General features: G+C 42.9%; 1 protein-coding gene and 1 pseudogene across 1 annotated transcript in view; both read left to right on the forward strand.

The window, feature by feature from the left end:
* LOC126298453 (organic cation transporter protein) overlaps nucleotides 1-17,290 on the forward strand; it is a 685,520-nt gene that overhangs the window by 222,532 nt on the left and 445,698 nt on the right. The window lies entirely within an intron of this gene.
* On the forward strand, nucleotides 3,767-3,884 carry LOC126299879 (5S ribosomal RNA; annotated as a pseudogene).

Consider the following 17,290-nt stretch of genomic DNA (forward strand, 5'->3'; position numbering starts at 1 on the left):
TGGGCTAGCTCTAGCATTTTAAGTCCATGCCAGACTGCCTCTTCTGTTCATAGCGAATTCCCCATGTGTGTTAATAGTCTTCTCAAGACGGTGGATGTGTGAAATATCTTGCATCATTCAAAAATATGATCTGTGACACCACCTTTCTGAGTAACTACGAAAAGTAAGCTGTATATCTGTGAGAAAAATTGTAAGTGCCCGCTTGGTGCTAAAGTATCGAGCAATATAAGTCAAATGTGTAAGTTGTACTGAAATATAAATCTTGCGATACTTTCTTATCACTTGATAAGAATGGTATCTGAACCCACAAAAGAGTCAAACTCCATTAAACGAAATGTCTCTACTTGACTGTGTACGTCTCCAAATATAAGAATCTGTATTTTCGTTTCTCTTTAGATCGCCTCTAAAACTGCATTTACATTACACGAAACAGCCTAGGGTATCAGTTTCTCGACGCAAGTCTCACGTGAAGCAGACGTGGTCCCCATCGCGAAACGTGTTACATGAGGCTGTTTCGCGGTGAGCCAGACCCCCTGGCGGTTTGTGGGCGCGAAGCAAAGTGTCTCGTTTCTCTTGTCGCGCCTAGTGTAGATGTCATTCCTTGTTGCACACTAGACACTGAACCACGAGGAAAGCATCTATCTCACAGAATTTTACAAAAGCTATTCGCTTTTGTGAGATCTTAAAGAAAAAGTCCATCACAATCATGCGAAAAGGGAGGATGTATGGAATGAAATAAGCGTGATCCTTCAGCAACCAGCCTCAGCTTTGAAAGTTCTTGTTGATATCTTTGATGGGGTATGGGTTCCACTGGAAAATCCCTCACAAACTGGTTCCATATTGGCATCGACGTCGGAATAACTCCCTTCTTCACCAGCGGTGACCTCGTTTCTTTTTCACATAGAGCGTCATAATGAGGGTGAATGCGTCTGCAGCATTCGGAGGTACGACAGTGCGCAAAATTGTTCTCTTGCCAAAAATGATGATACAGCATTTTCGAGCTTGTTTTGCACAAAAGTTTCTCTCCGTGCAAGTCAAAGGATAAGGCAGCTATCTCACGAAACCACCTCACGCAACTGTCTTACGAGGCAAGTCTCACGTAGTGTAAACACACCTTAAGGATAACAGATGCTTCATATTGTTTTCCAAGTAGCGCCACAAGCAGCGAGGTAGTAGACCGTTGTTTGTTATGAAAAAAAGCAATTTACAAACATGTAGCACACGCACTCTGTTCATCACAAACCTCGTTCTGCATGAAATAACCATTTCCGACCACGAATTCCTTATCTCACCGTACTCAGTAAAATCTTCTAGAAACTGTATAACCATGTACACTCATGCTCATAAATTAAGGATAATGCTGATTCATGGTGAAACAACGCTCTGGTGGGCGGTTTGCGGGTTTAAATCACCTCGGGGTATGACCATGAGGTGCATTTGACCTGCGGTCGTCGCACGGCGGCGCTGGCAGCAGTCCACATACGCAAAGATGTGTTGGTGCTTGTCAGAGTACGGTGCAGCGAGTAAGTGTGAATACGTTTTCAGACGTGCTAATGGTGACTGAGTGTTGAAAATGGCTAAAAGAACACATATTGATGACGTTGTGAGGGGTAGAATACAAGGGCGACTGGAGGCTGGTGAAACACAGCAGGTCGTAGCACGGGCCCTCCGTGTGCCACAAACTGTGATCTCAAGATTATGGCAACGATTCCAGCAGACAGAAAATGTGTCCAGACGCTACAGTACGGGACGTCCACAGTGTATAACAACACAAGAAGACCGATATCTCACCATCAGACGGCCTGCAGACGGCCACGGAGTACAGCAGGTAGCTTTGCTAGGGACCTTACCGCAGCCACTGGAACAGTTGTCTCCAGACACGCAGTCTACAGACGACTGAACAGACATGGTTTATTCGCCCGGAGACCTGCAAGGTGCAATCCAAGGACCACTGGTCACAGGAAAGCCTGTAAAGCCTGGTGTCAAGAACACAGTACATGGCCATTTGAACAGTGGTCTCAGGTTATGTTCACGGACGAGTCCAGGTATAGTCTAAAAAGTGACTCTCGCCGGGTTTTCATTTGGAGTGAAGCAGGAACCAGATACCAACCCATTAATGTCCTTGAAAGAGACCTGTGTAGAGGTCGTGGCTTGATGGTGTGGGGTGGCATTATGATTGGTGCACGTACGCCCCTGCATGTCTTTGACAGAGGAACTGTAACAGGTCAGGTGTATCGGGACGTCATTTTGCACCAATGTGTCCGCCTTTTGAGGGGTGCAGTGGGTCCCACCTTCCTCCTGATGGATGATAACGGACGGCCGCACCGAGTTGTCATCTTGGAGAAGTACCTTGAAACAGAAGGTATCAGGAGAATGGAGTGACCTGCCTGTTCTCCAGACCTGAACCCCATCGAGCACGCCTGGGATGCTCTCGGTCGACGTATCGCTGCACGTCTTCAAACCTCTACGACAATTCAGGAGCTCCGACAGGCACTGGTGCAAGAATGGGAGGTTACACCCAAGCAGCTGCTCGACCACCTTATCCAGAGTATGCCAACCCATTGTGCGACCTGTGTACGTGTGCACTGTGATCATATCCCATACTGATGTCGGAGTACACGCGCAGGAAACAGTGACGTTTTGTAGCATATGTGTTTCTGGACGGTTTTCTCAACTTATCACTAATACCGTCGACTTACAGACCCGTGTCGTGTGTGTTCCCTATGTGCCTATGCTATTAGCGCCAGTTTTTGTAGTGCCACGTTGTGTAGCACCACATTCTGCAATTATCCTTAATTTATGAGCATGAGTGTACTATAAGCGACAGCTCAAAATGGAGAAGTGTGTTTTCTTGTAGTATTTCATCTTTGTTTCTACACGGTTCAGTCACATTAATGTGACCACTGCCTATGTTCGGCGTGAACGTGGAATAACCACTCAGACGGCAGGTGACGGCAATAGCTGTAGAGAATATATAAAGCGTGTCGGAGGGACGCCAAAAACAGAGCAGTCGTTGTACTGCTGAAACGAAGCGATTTATCTGACGTCCAAATGGACACAATCGTTATCATTAGCTTTATGTGGAAACATATACGAAATGGCCAAGTCTGTAAACAGGCCAGTGCAACCGTGGTTGAAGTATACTGCACATGGCAAAATGTCAATATCCAAAACTGGCGCTGAGACAACTGTGGTGCGTCACGGGTAATAGATGACAGGGGTGAACGACGGCTGCAGAGATCTGTACGGGGGAGTAGGCGTGCAACTGTAGATCAAATGACCGCCCAGATGAACCAACGGGCACCAACAGTTTCTCTTCCACGATTGTTCAGCGAACGTTGCTACATACGGTACGCTGCACAGAAGCCTGGTTCGTGCATCCATGCTAACTGCTGTTCATGGGCGACGAAGGCTGCAATTTGCAAGCCAGTGCAACTGAGTGGCCACAAGTGGTCTTTTCAGATGAATCGCGCTTGATGCTCCATGGAACAGATGCCTTTGGCGTTTATGGCTCTGTCGCAATCCTCGGAAGGGCCCAGGCCGGAGGAGGGAGCGTAATGGTTTGGGCAATGTTTTCGTGGCATTCCCTGGGAAGGCGCAATGGATCAACAAAAGTATTAATCTATCTATGCTTGGGGACTATGTCCACCTCAACATGCAGCTTGTTTTTTCCTCGGCACAATGGCAGCTACCTCCAGGGCAATGCAACGTGTCACACAGCTTATAACGTACAAATGTGTTTTGAAGAGCACCAGTATGAGTTTATACCAACGGCCTTGCCGCAGTGGCAACACCGGTTCCCGTCAGATCACCGAAGTTAAGCGTTGTCGGGCTGGGCTAGCACTTGGATGGGTGACCATCCGGTCTGCCGAGCGCTGTTGGTAAGCGGGGTGCACTCAGCCCTTGTAAGGCAAACTGAGGAGCTACTTTGTTGAGAAGTAGCGGCTCCGGTCTCGCAAACTGACATACGGTGGGGAGAGCGGTATGCTGACCGCATGCCCCTCCATATCCGCATCCAGTGACACCTGTGGGCTGCGGATGACACGGCGGCCGGTCGGTACCTTTGGGCCTTCATGGCCAGTTCAGGAGGAGGTGAGGAGGAGGATGAGTTAACCATACTCTGTCCACTGGACTACCCGGATTTAAACCTAATCGAGGATCTGTGGGACCACCTAGATCGAGCTGTTCGCGCCATGGATCATCAACCGATAACTCTAGCGCAGCTGGCCACGGCAGTGGAGTTGGCATGGCTCCACATCCCTATCGGTATCTTACAGAGCCTCACTGGCTCTCTTCCTGCACATCTGCACTGAAAAAGTGATTATTCACGCTTTTGACAGTTGGTCACATTAATGTAACTGGACCGTGTATTATTTCTTTGTCGTTTAGAATAAATATTTGGTGCCAGTTATTCGAGTGGTCTCATACGTTTAGGAATTTGTAATACGATAGTACGTTTATTGTAATCGAACAACGATACGGTATAGAGTCCCCTGCAGGAGTATAAAATGATGTCTTCCTATTCGTAAGCGTGTGGAAATGTAAAAGGCAATTTTAGCTTTAAAGTCATCATTAAGCAACCTGAAAACACGTAAAAATCATTTAAAAAAACAATCTCCAGTTCTCCGATCGACGAGTAACTCTATTGAAAATGAGTTCAATTTTCGCAGAGCATGGATGTTTCACACCTAGTGAGGGTTGTACTTTCATGAATGTGAACAAAATCAGTTTGTTTTAGAGCTCCAGCAGTCAGTTGCATGTGCTGATATTAACAGTGTCATTTGAATATCACTAAGGAACGCGGAGACAGACCTGACATGCGGCTGGTATGTATCACGGCGTACGCATTCAAAAGATGCAGCTTATCTTTGTGTGTGCTACGGTTATTCAGTTAGTCGAGTTTCTCCTTGCTTCCTCGTTGCTGCCAGAAAACACGAGGTAAATGACGTGCTCGCCTGCAGAATGAAATGTAATTCGCTTATCTCTCTTTTCAGCGATTATTTGAATCCTAGCATAGACAGTACACACGGAATATGTACAATGTTTTCCACAAGATACTACGACGTGTCTCAGACAACCCGCCACAACAAGGATTAATGAACGTTGACGTTTCAGTAGTGACCCTTCTAACCTTCTTTATACTAATCTTGCAGTTTCCATTAGCCGTTTGTCTTGAATATGGCTGAGGTGTTCTACTTATATACTTAAACTGGTGGAGTTTTAGCAGCCAATCTTTGCTGCTTATAAACAGTCGTCATATTGTTAATTAATCACTGATTATTGTACAACACTCAGTTACGTACAGAATCAAATTCACTACACGTCAGTACGAAGGTGTGTTACACTATCCTAAGGTGGAATTGCTTCTGATATTCCAACCTTCTTGCTTCGTTTCCAAAGGATTAACCTCGATGAAGTTTTACTCTTCGTCGTTTAGTCCACAAAAACATAATGCTAAATAAAATTGACGTCCAATAGAGAAACTTTTAGAGTAGCTAGAGTTATAAACAATTTAGCATCTATTTGTGGTTAGAGTTGGAGACGCTATGCATGGACTGCAATCCTGTATTCGCTCAGTGAAACGCGCAAAGGATCACAAAAACTTAATCAGTCACCACCATTTGTCGAACATTCCATTCCTGAAAAATGGCTATACCATGAAACAATGAGAACAGGAGGTATGCTACATATAACATACTATTATCACGAGGATGTTAGATACGGAAAATGAACGATATTCGAATAAGACCAAGCGAAAGTGTTCCACAGTCTCATTAAGAGTACTGATAGGAAGAGAATTTGAGAAGTAGTGAACAGTGTAAATTATGACAGTCTGAAAAGAAATTGAAAAAAAAAAACTAGATATATGTCCCGTTCAGTCCAACACTTCGAAATGCCACGTCGCTTGGGTTACTTTCTTTGTTTTTCAATCGGATCTGAACGCATTTTAAATTATCTCCTCAGGGAGAGTATTATGAGTTTGTCACTCCTTAGTCGTTATTTCACACGCCACTGCTCGTCAATGTGACTAGACGAGATGTTCTCTGTCGCTTATTAAGGTTCGGATTATTCGGCGGGTGCGTTAAGTATGTTCAGAGCAGATCCCCAATATATGTCTCGTATAATATACTTTGTGTTGGCGAGGAAAGCGTACATGAATGCATTCCACGTCAGCTCAGGTAAGTTTGAGTAACAAACATCGTGCAGTATTCTGTCTCGAATACGACTTTCCCTTGAGTTCACAATACCAGTACTTACTGTGTAAGTAATTTATCTAAGGGCTGTTTGGCTCTCTCCATATCTCGTAGAGTGTATATTAGGGTCACCAGACTCAAATTATTCTTAGGACATCCACCTACTTCAGTCTACAAGACCTGCGGTTCACTTGATCACTTTTTTATTCGTGTGAGCAGGATCAGTACGAAGAAATGAAAAAATAAGAGTGTATGAAGCTAGTTACATGTAGTAAACACGATTAAGTATAGGTGCATGGAAGATTATACCATGGATGACCAATAAGGTTGGTTGGTTGGTTCATTTGGAGGAGGGGACCAAACTGCGAGGTCATCGGTCCCATCGGGTTGGGGAAGGAAGTCGGTCGTGCCCTTTCAAAGGAAACATCCCGGCATTTGCCTGGAGCGATTTAGGGACATCGCGGAAAACCTAACCGCCGGACGCGGGTTTGAACCTTCGCCCTCCGGAATGCGAGTCTAGTGTGCTAACCACTGCGCCACCTCGCTCGGTGACCAAGAAGGGGCACCCTCAAGGGTATTTGGAACCGCTTGCAGTATATCTTCCTCGGTGAAGGACGCGAGACAATCAGCAGCAGCCGATCAAGCTATCTATGTCTACGCTTCTCTGCAGTCACAATCTGTAGGGAAGACTGAAAATCCCTTTTTCGGGGTATTGTATCTAGATCTTCCGACTCGAAATCGTAGGTAACTGATAGCATGTCACGTAGGCCACTTGTCTTGGTGAACAGGAGAGTGATTTTCAGACGTTGTTCTTTCCACATTGGCGTCAACCTCGGCCAATATATCGGGGTGAGCAATGCCTGCCAGCGCATATTTCTTGGCAAACTTCCAATAATAAGCCTGCCTCTGTGTCATTCGGAATTTTATTGACCACTTTCTCGTGGGCAGACCTGTACCAGACAGGGTATGCGTATTATGCCACCGATTAGCACACATAGGCTGCTCTTAATGTACTGCTGATAGTTACTTGCTTCTGTTTCTATGATAAATTATGTAGTAAGCGTTAAGTACTGTATGCATTTATAAATATTCCGAACTAGTATTGTCACTGCCAAAATATCAAAACATCTTCCTTCTTTAAGTGGATAATGTGTGCAGCGTCTTCTTGCGTATCTTGTGAAATAACTTTTGGAATTGTCATTTGTATAGTCATGTTATATGATATCTAGGGGAGAGTGTTGTACGTAGAGGGTGGTGTACGTACGAATACACGACGTTTTGTGGTCGGTACTTGAGGCCAGTGACTGATTTTAGAATCACATGCAGAAATACGTACAAGAGACCGCCACAAGTATTTTTCGCCATTTTCTACAGTTTTTGTTGTTGTTAGGCATGAGCTTTTGTTTTGCGCAACATTTGTATATATTTTGCGTTCTACGCATTTAAGTGCTGGATAACATATTAAAGCTACTTGTAATACATCATTAACTCTTCCGATACAGAATTTTATAATGAGTAAAATACTGTATTTTTAGAGATCTTTATACAGGGTTTCCAAGGAGGGATGGTCAATATTCAGGGATAAGACAGGAAAGATCATTCCAAGCAAAAAAAGTCTAATAAACAAGGGTGCATATCTTAACAGCTATGAGTACTTCTTCATCTTCGATTCTGTGAGACAAATCTGTTCTACCACAAGCTATTTTGGGATGAGCTAGTATGGACCAAATAAGGAAAAACTACCTAGTAAACATGAGCCCTTACCTTAAGATTATAAACACTTCTTTCAGAGGAAGGGATGTGTTTCACAATAGCGAAGACGAACGAAGATGAACAACAGCTCATAGCTCTTAATGTATGCTTTTCAGAGCCCATATTTACCAGATTTCTTTTTCTTGTTATGGTCCATACTACCTCTTTCCAAAATATGGAAAGCAAAGAGCTTGTAGCAGAAGAGATATGATTCACAGTACCGAAGTTGAAGAAATGCTCATACCTTTTAAGGTCTGCATTTTAGACCCCAAGTTTACTAGGCATTTTTTGATACGAATGATCGTTCCTGTCATACTCCTGAGTACCGACTATTCCTCCTGGGACACCCCATACAGTATGTGGCCATTTAAGTCATAGTTCATCGGTCTTGCACCTCTTGTACCTCGACACAGAAGAAGGTCTTTTACCGAGGAACTGAGTATCTTTAACGTATTCTCAAATTTACATGCCTTGAAAACGAAAATCTGTGTTGTTTGGTAATTATTCCTATTTCAAAATGTATTTAAACTGAAACCGGATTTTTGATAATTCTGTACTTTTGCTTAACTTGATCTGACTCACTGCTTATTTGTGTGTAGCAGATTAATACTGTATCAGATAAACTATTAAATAAAGTATTGAAAAGATTTTTTCGATTGCTACTCTTTTAAATTTCAATCGAATTTTTGTTTCTAGGTAGATGACCATGTTGCACATTGGAACAAGTTTTCATATTTCGAGAAACCTTAGTTTTCTGGAGTAATTTTTTTTAATGTCAGAAAAGGACTGCAGTACTTAAAAAGTGAACGCGATCATTCAAAAATAAGAACATATACATAGCTTCTCATACATGGCTGGCTGTAGACGAAAACCTGAAGTGTACAACACTCTCCACTAGTAATAATTTAGTCAGAATAGACTGTTGTCTTTTATTACAAAAATTCGTAAGGCGTTAAAAATGGACGATGACAGCTACTTACATAGTTTAATTAATACAATTTTCACACACACTGTTGAGCACTGTCGCAAAACTGGACTTTTACTCGACACCAAATGAAGTGTCACAGTGATTAAGACACTGAACTTGCATCAGGGAGAAATGGACTACAGACTCCCTTCTATTTGTCCACATTTAGATTTTCCACGGATTCTGTTGAGCTCATCAGACAAATGCCAACATAGTTCCTATGAAAAAGACATGGCTGCTTTCATTCTCCACATTTTTGTCATCCGAGCTCGTTAGCGTCTGTAAAGGTGTAGGGGATGATGCAGTCATTGGTAACACCACTTGTAAGGGGTGTGGACTGAGCTTTGGTGACTGATGCTTTGGTGGAGGTGGAGCGTAGGAGCAAATATGTATGCAGCCAAGGCTGACGAATAATATAGTTACCTCTGATTTCGACGGTCAGTCGGTGGACCCATACAGTGTCCTTTTAGTCTGGCATATCACCAATGTTCTTTTCATCTTTATTCATACTCCATGTCATAATAACCTCCTCCCACATAACACATACAACATTCACATGGATTACGGTACACACACTACTTTCGAGACTTAGATCCTCTTAAACAATAGAAAGAAGAGCTTATCTTTGTTGGCAGGAGGAATTCCACAAAAGTCTACGGAAATTTCTAGAGGCTGCCAGCATAAGGCAGATAAGCTATATCCCTTTTTATTTTTACGTTTTCAGTCTCAAGTTCTTCCTCAATCGTCTTTGATTTTGACAGTAAAGCTTCCTCAATTTGTCGATCTGAGTACCCTTCCATCCTAACATTAATCTTAGGTGTTGTATTTCTTCAGCGAAGTATTCTTTGTTTGACGGCATACGTGCTCCATGGACCATTCTCTAACACGGAATTCCTGTGAAACATATGGTGATGGTTGATGTGAGGAGGTAAAGGTCAGTATGTGTGGGTTTTTATATACAACTAATGAAGCAATGTCTGTACTGGCCCAGCCTGCATTGTTCTCAATTCTCTTCCTCCCCCTTCCTCCTTACCAGGCCTGTCTGTTATCCTATTAGTTGAAGAATACTGAGCCAACCACCATATAAGCCACGTTTCCAGGAACATCATGAGATAATTTCTTACCCAATTTATTAACCTTATAGATACAATTTATTACCCAAGGTGACTGCCTCTTCATTTATACCGTTCTTATAATTTATGATCTAATGTGGCTACCACAGTCAAAATATGGCTGCCTAAGGAACGGCCAACACTATGACATTACAGTGGTCATAGCATAATGTAAAAATGGCAGAAAATTAAAAAATCCAAGTGAGATAGTTTGCACATTGCATGGTCTATTTATTTAGGAATCTTTTTTTGTATAAATTTGCTGCATCTTCTAAGTGTTGCGGCAATAAACTACAGCCTTTGCTCCACCCTTCCACATCTTTTAAACACTGTCAAGTAGGATAATCACAATATTTCACTAGATCTGTGTATGTACCGATGCTACATCGAGATGTATAATTATTAGTGACTTAAGTTATAGAAGTTACTATACAGTCCACAAATGACTAAAGGATACACTCTCAATGGAGTGGGTGATATCTGTATTATGAATCTGATCTCATTTGGCACTTAGCTGTAGGGGTAGTTTAGTGGTATTGGGTGTAAGTATCGAAGCGTGTGTGGTGATCAGAATTTGCAACAGAAGCCGTGGAGTTAGACATAAGAAGCAGATGACACAACACCTCTATTCTTTAATAGAGGAATTGCAAAACATTCAAGGATCATCGTAATATATATACTGCAAAGATGGATTATACAATGTCTTACAAAACGGTACGCCCAAACTTTCAGGAAACATTCCTCACACACAAATAGAGAAAAGATGTTATGTGGACATGTGTCCAGAAACGCTTAATTTCCATGTTATAGCTCATTTTAGTTTCTTCAGTATGTACATGATTTCATACGGGATACTCTACCTGTGCTGCTACAACATGTGCCTTTACAAGTACGACACAACATGTGGTTCATGCACGATGGAGCTCTTGCACATTTCAGTCGAAGTGTTCGTACGCTTCTCAACAACAGATTCGGTGACCGATCGATTGGTAGAGGCGGACCAATTCCATGGCCTCCACGCTCTCCTGACCTCAACCCTCTTGACTTTCATTTATGGGGGCATTTGAAAGCTCTTGTCTACGCAACCCTGGTACCAAATGTAGAGACTCTTCGTGCTCGTATAGTGGACGGCTGTGATACAATACGCCATTCTCCAGGGCTGCATCAGCGCATCAGGGATTCCATGCGACGGAGGGTGGATGCATGTATCCTCGCTAACGGAGTACATTTTGAACATTTCCTGTAACAAAGTGTTTGAAGTCACGCTGGTACGTTCTGTTGCTGTATGTTTCCTTTCCATGATTAATGTGATTTGAAGAGAAGTAATAAAATGAGCTCTAACATGGAAAGTAAGCGTTTCCGGGCAAATGTCCACATAACATATTTTCTTTCTTTGTATGTGAGGAATGTTTCCTGAAAGTTTGGCCGTACCTTTTTGTAACACCCTGTATACATAAAAAAATTATACATGGTCGTTGTAGCCCGTATGCATTATTGCAGCCACTCTAAGGCAGATTGTGAAGAATTTATCCTAATGGGATGGAAATCATTAGAGGCAATATACATGTACACACAAACAAATGATTACAATTTCAGACAAATTGGATGATTTATTCAAGAGAAAGAGCTTCACAAACTGAGCAAGTCAATAACGCACCTCTGGCCATTATGCAAGCGATTATTCTGTTTGGCATTGATTGATAGAATTTTTTGATGTCCTTGTGGGGGATATCTTGCCAAATTCTGTTCTATCGGCATGTTAGATCCTTAAAATCCTGAGTTGTTTGGTGGTTCCTGTCCATAATGCTACAAATGTTCTCAGTTGAGGAGAGAGCCAGCGACCTTGCTGGCCTAGGTATGGTTTGGCAAGCACGAAGGCAAATATTAGAAATTCTTGCCATGCGCGGGCAGGCATTTCTTGCTGAAATGTAAGCCCAGGATGGCTTGCAATGATGGGCAACAAAATGCGGTGTAGAATATCACCGAAGTACCGCTGTGCTGTAAGGGCGCCAAAATGACAGCCAAAGGGATCCTATGAAAAGAAATGGCACCCCAGACTATCACTCCCAGTTGTCGGACTGTATGTAGACATCAGCCAGTTTGTTGCACCACCACTGTCCTGGGTGTCTCCAGACACATCTTCGGCCTGACTGGTGTAGAGCAGTCTTCAGTGATGAGTCCCACTTCGAATTGCACCCCAATGACCAGTGAAGACATGTGTGGAGACAGCAAGAGTCATCTGCCATGTAGGGTGACAACCACGAGTGCTGGTCTCTGGCATCATTTCTTTTCCTAGCAGGACCCCTTTGGTTCTCATCTGTGACACTCTTACAATACAGTGGTATGTCAACTATGTTCTACGCCTCATTTTGTTGCCCTTTATGGCAAGCCATCCTGGGCTTACATTCCAACAAGATAACACCTGCTCATGTATGGCGAGAGTTTCTACTGTTTACCTCAGTGCTTGAAAATCCCTACCTTGTCCAGCAAGGTCGTCAGATTTCTAACTCTATCTTGGCTAGCAGGGTTGTCAGATCTCTCCCTAACTGAGAACATTTGGAGCATTATGGGCAGTGCTCTCCAACCAGCTCAGGATTTTGACGATCTAGAGCACCAATTGGATAGAATTTGGCACGATATCCCTCATGAGGACATCCAACAGTTCTCTAAATCAATGCCGAGCTGAATAACTGGTTGCATAAGGGCCAGAGGAGGACCAACACATTGTTGACTTGCTCAGTCTGTGAAGTTCTTTCTCTTGAATAAATTAACCAATTTTTCTGAAATTTTGATCATTTGTTTGTTTGTACATGTACATCACACTCACCGATTTCTGCCCCATTTGGATAACTCCTTCATAGACAGGAATTTTTTTGTCTTAGAGTGTATTTGCATCCAAAATTGGTGAGGTCTTGTTCGGAGAACCTTGCTAGGGATACTATGTTACGGTTTTGGAATATTAATAACATCTCTTACCTGGAAATATTGTAGATGGCTAAAGCAGCAGAAGTCCTCTACTCTCTTAGCTGAGACAGATTTCCCTGTAGTGCTGCGTCATGTGCGACATCAGTTGCTCTGGCACCAGTTGTATGGCAGGTAAGTTGGTCAGAGGAGTAGTGTTTGTGTTGGCAGTCGCTCCCTCAGGCTGGTGATGCAATGGCTCATAGACACCCATATGCTCCTGGCGTAGGGTGGGTGCTTAACGTGCTTATTCAGGTGTACCGCAGACCACTCTCCATCTCACACAAAACTGCTGGCCGCGCTATTAATGTCACACCATGCTTGGCCTCTGAACCAGTCAGAGGCAGCTGCGTCTGCCTGCTTAGCTGAGAAGTAATGTGTTTGCCTACCATCCAGGAGGCCTGGGTTCGATTCCCAGCCAGGTTGGGAATTTTCTCAGCCCATGGAGTGGGTGTTGTGTTATCCTCATCTCATCATCACCGACACGCAAGTCACCTAATGTGGCGTCACCTGAAGTAAGACTTGCAACCTGGTGGCCTTACTTCCCTGGGTGGGGCCTCCCAGTGATCAGTGCCACACGTTCATTACATTTTCATTTCAGAGGCAGCAGCAGGTGTGAGGTGAGAGTGAGGTGGCTCGAGGCTTTGCAGTGGCAAGCTGAAAAATGGTTCAAATGTCTCTGAGCACTATGGGACTTAATATCTATGGTCATCAGTCCCCTAGAACTTAGAACTACTTAAACCTAACTAACCTAAGGACATCACACATAACCCAGTCATCACGAGGCAGAGAAAATCCCTAACCCCACCGGGCATCGAACCCGGAAACCCGGGCGCGGGAAGCGAGAACGCTACCGCACGACCACGAGCTGCGGACTGGCAAGCTGATGAGAGCAAGTAAGAGGCACAGACAGGTGTGGGGACAATGCGGGCATCACGGGGCAGCAAAGTTTTGTATGAATAAACAAAGATATAGTTGTTCCCATCCAATCCTACACATACCTTCAGTGGAAACTGCTTAAACATTAAAATATTCTACACGTGTCTTTGGATGACGATCTTGGAATGTTTTTAAATGTACATGTTAGTAATTATTACAACAAGCAAACAAACTAGAATTATTTTAAATTTCATGCCATTTTGCGCTTATCACAGCACTGAACGTTCCTAAATAAATAGACCATACAATGTACAAGCTACCTCACTTGGATGTTTTTAAGTTCTCGACATTTTTACATTGGGCTATGTCTGGTCAGAAATGTTTTGATTGTGGCAGCGATACTGGGTCACAAATTATACTAATTAAGATAAGGCTCTCTTGGAAAAACATCCAGCAACCGTATTAGGTCAAAATTACAGCAATAATGATAAGGCTGGTATAACAATACAGACAGCGAACTTGAGTAATAAATTTTAATGATAAAGGTAATTAATTGGGTAATAAATTGTCTGAGCATTATTCCAGAAATCTGGCAACCATGCAGGCTGGGTCAGTTTGCCTTAGCAAATAGTATAACAGCTCATCATTTATGCATAAGGCAACTGGCCTAGAAGGGTGGAGCTAGTGAGGATGAAGAAGGGAGAAGGGGAAATATCTGGCAACAGTGTAGGCTGTGCCAGTATAGACATAGATCCATTACTTATACACTCTGATCCAGTAGTCTGTCTGTTCTTCTCTTAACGCAAGGTAACTGGCGCTCATTTTCCAGTTATTTCGTGACTTTGGTATTACGGTGGATATAATTTATATTTTCCATGAATTTATCAAGGTTTCTCCGTCCATGTGCTCAAACCATACACTCATCCTCCTTGTTTCAACAGGTACACATTGACTTGAACTTCGCAGATTATAGTGTGTGTGTTACATGTTCCATATACAGTTCGACACTACAGACTGTATAGGAATATTCACCACCACGACAGCTGTTTGTTCGTAGTATTTTCCATCAAACTGAACATAACACCATTAATAACTAAATGTAAATGACATCTAAAGTTATTAGCTGTGATATCTCAGATCCATCAGCCAAAACCGGAAACTACAAAACAGAAAACTCTACAATTACTCCTGACAACTTTACAACTTTCCTTTGTAAATGTGAGTTATCTGTATGCCTGTGATCCCACCTATGATATATTAGTCATCTCTGTATGTTGCACTTTGACACGGGATTGCCACGTGTCTAAGGCACTGGATCCATCCTTCAGAACATACAATTCCTTTTTTTCTGCTGCCTTCATTGTCCTCCATTTTTAACAAATCGAACGATTCGTCTTGTCACCCTTTAGTCGAGGATATTAAATTTCTTTCAGTCAGACTCACTACCTGGACATGTTTCTTAGTCATAAAGTGCAACTGAGTGAATGATGGAAATATAGGTGCAGATCTTTGTTCTACATGATGGCACTCTGGACCTCAGAATATTTGGCATTTTGAATAAGCATCTGTCAACATCTTATATCCTCTTTTGTCAAGACCAAGTCTAATTCATTGCGTGGAGTGACGCATACTCCAAGATACCCGAATTGGCCGGCCGGTGTGCCATGCGGTTCTAGGCGCCTCAGTTTGGAACAGCGAGACCGCTACGGTCGCAGATTCGAATCCTCCTTCGGGTATGGATGTGTGTGATGTCCTTAGGTTAGTTAGGTTTAATTAGTTCTAAATTCTAGGGGACTGATGACCTCAGATGTTAAGTCCCATAGTGCTCGGAGCCATTTGAATCATTTTACCCGAATTGCTTCACTGATTATAAATTTAATCCATCCGAACGTACTATGTCTCGTCTTGGCCATAACTGACGTCAGCATGTTATCCTGTTCGGTAAATTTCATTTTAGAATTCCCATTTTTTCCAGATCGTAAATGTGATCAGCCTACTTTGTCGGAAGCCAATAGTGGTTCTGTTCTTTTTCTCTCGTCAGTTTCACTGACACGAATGACACCATAGGGCGCTGTCTGCTGTCACGTACCTCCTCTTGATTCTTCCACACCCCCACACCCCACCCCCGTCCTCTTCCAGTGAAGGAATGTGTGAAGTTTATTAGCTGGCTCATCGCCTTTCCTGCTTTCTGTTCAAAGTTATCATGCAAAGTCTTTCTTAGGAGAAAACAGAAATTAGCTTAGTAATAGCATAAACAGACTAGTGACATTCTGATACTGAACCCAAGCTTACGTTTTACTGTGATTAAGGGTAATTAACGCTCATTCTGATGCAATAAGGTGTGTCTCAATAAAGTACAAATGTTCAAATGCAGCCAGTTTCTGACTAACTTCTTATAATGTACATTCCTGAACAGATACTGTGAGGGCAGTAAAGAAGTGTCACTCTCGGTGAGCACTTGTTGTTGTTGTTGTCTTCAGTCCTGAGACTGGTTTGATGCAGCTCTCCATGCTACTCTATCCTGTGCAAGCTGCTTCATCTCCCAGTACCTACTGCAACCTACATCCTTCTGAATCTGCTTAGTGTACTCATCTCTCGGTCTCCCTCTACGATTTTTACCCTCCACGCTGCCACGCTGCCCTCCAATGATCCCTTGATGCCTCAAAACAAGTCCTACCAACCGATCCCTTCTTCTAGTCAAGTTGTGCCACAAACTTCTCTTCTCCCCAATCCTATTCAATACCTCCTCATTAGTTACGTGATCTATCCACCTTATCTTCAGTATTCTTCTGTAGCACCACATTTCGAAAGCTTCTATTCTCTTCTTGTCCAAACTAGTTATCGTCCATGTTTCACTTCCATACATGGCTACACTCCAAACAAATACTTTCAGAAACGACTTCCTGATACATAAATCTATATTCGATGTTAACAAATTTCTCTTCTTCAGAAACGCTTTCCTTGCCATTGCCAGTCTACATTTTATATCCTCTCTACTTCGACCATCATCAGTTATTTTACTTCCTAAATAGCAAAACTCCTTTACTACTTTAAGTGTCTCATTTCCTAATCTAATTCCCTCAGCATCACCCGATTTAATTTGACTACATTCCATTATCCTCGTTTTGCTTTTGTTAATGTTCATCTTATATCCTCCTTTCAAGACACTGTCCATTCCGTTCAACTGCTCTTCCAAGTCCTTTGCCGTCTCTGACAGAATTACAATGTCATCGGCGAACCTCAAAGTTTTTACTTCGTCTCCATGAATTTTAATACCTACTCCAAATTTTTCTTTTGTTTCCTTTACTGCTTGCTCAATATACAGATTGAATAACATCGGGGAGAGGCTACAACCCTGTCTCACTCCTTTCCCAACCACTGCTTCCCTTTCATGCCCCTCGACTCTTATTACTGCCATCTGGTTT

The sequence above is a fragment of the Schistocerca gregaria genome, chromosome X (assembly GCF_023897955.1).
Source record: "Schistocerca gregaria isolate iqSchGreg1 chromosome X, iqSchGreg1.2, whole genome shotgun sequence".
In the NCBI taxonomy this organism is placed as follows: Eukaryota; Metazoa; Arthropoda; class Insecta; order Orthoptera; family Acrididae; genus Schistocerca; species Schistocerca gregaria.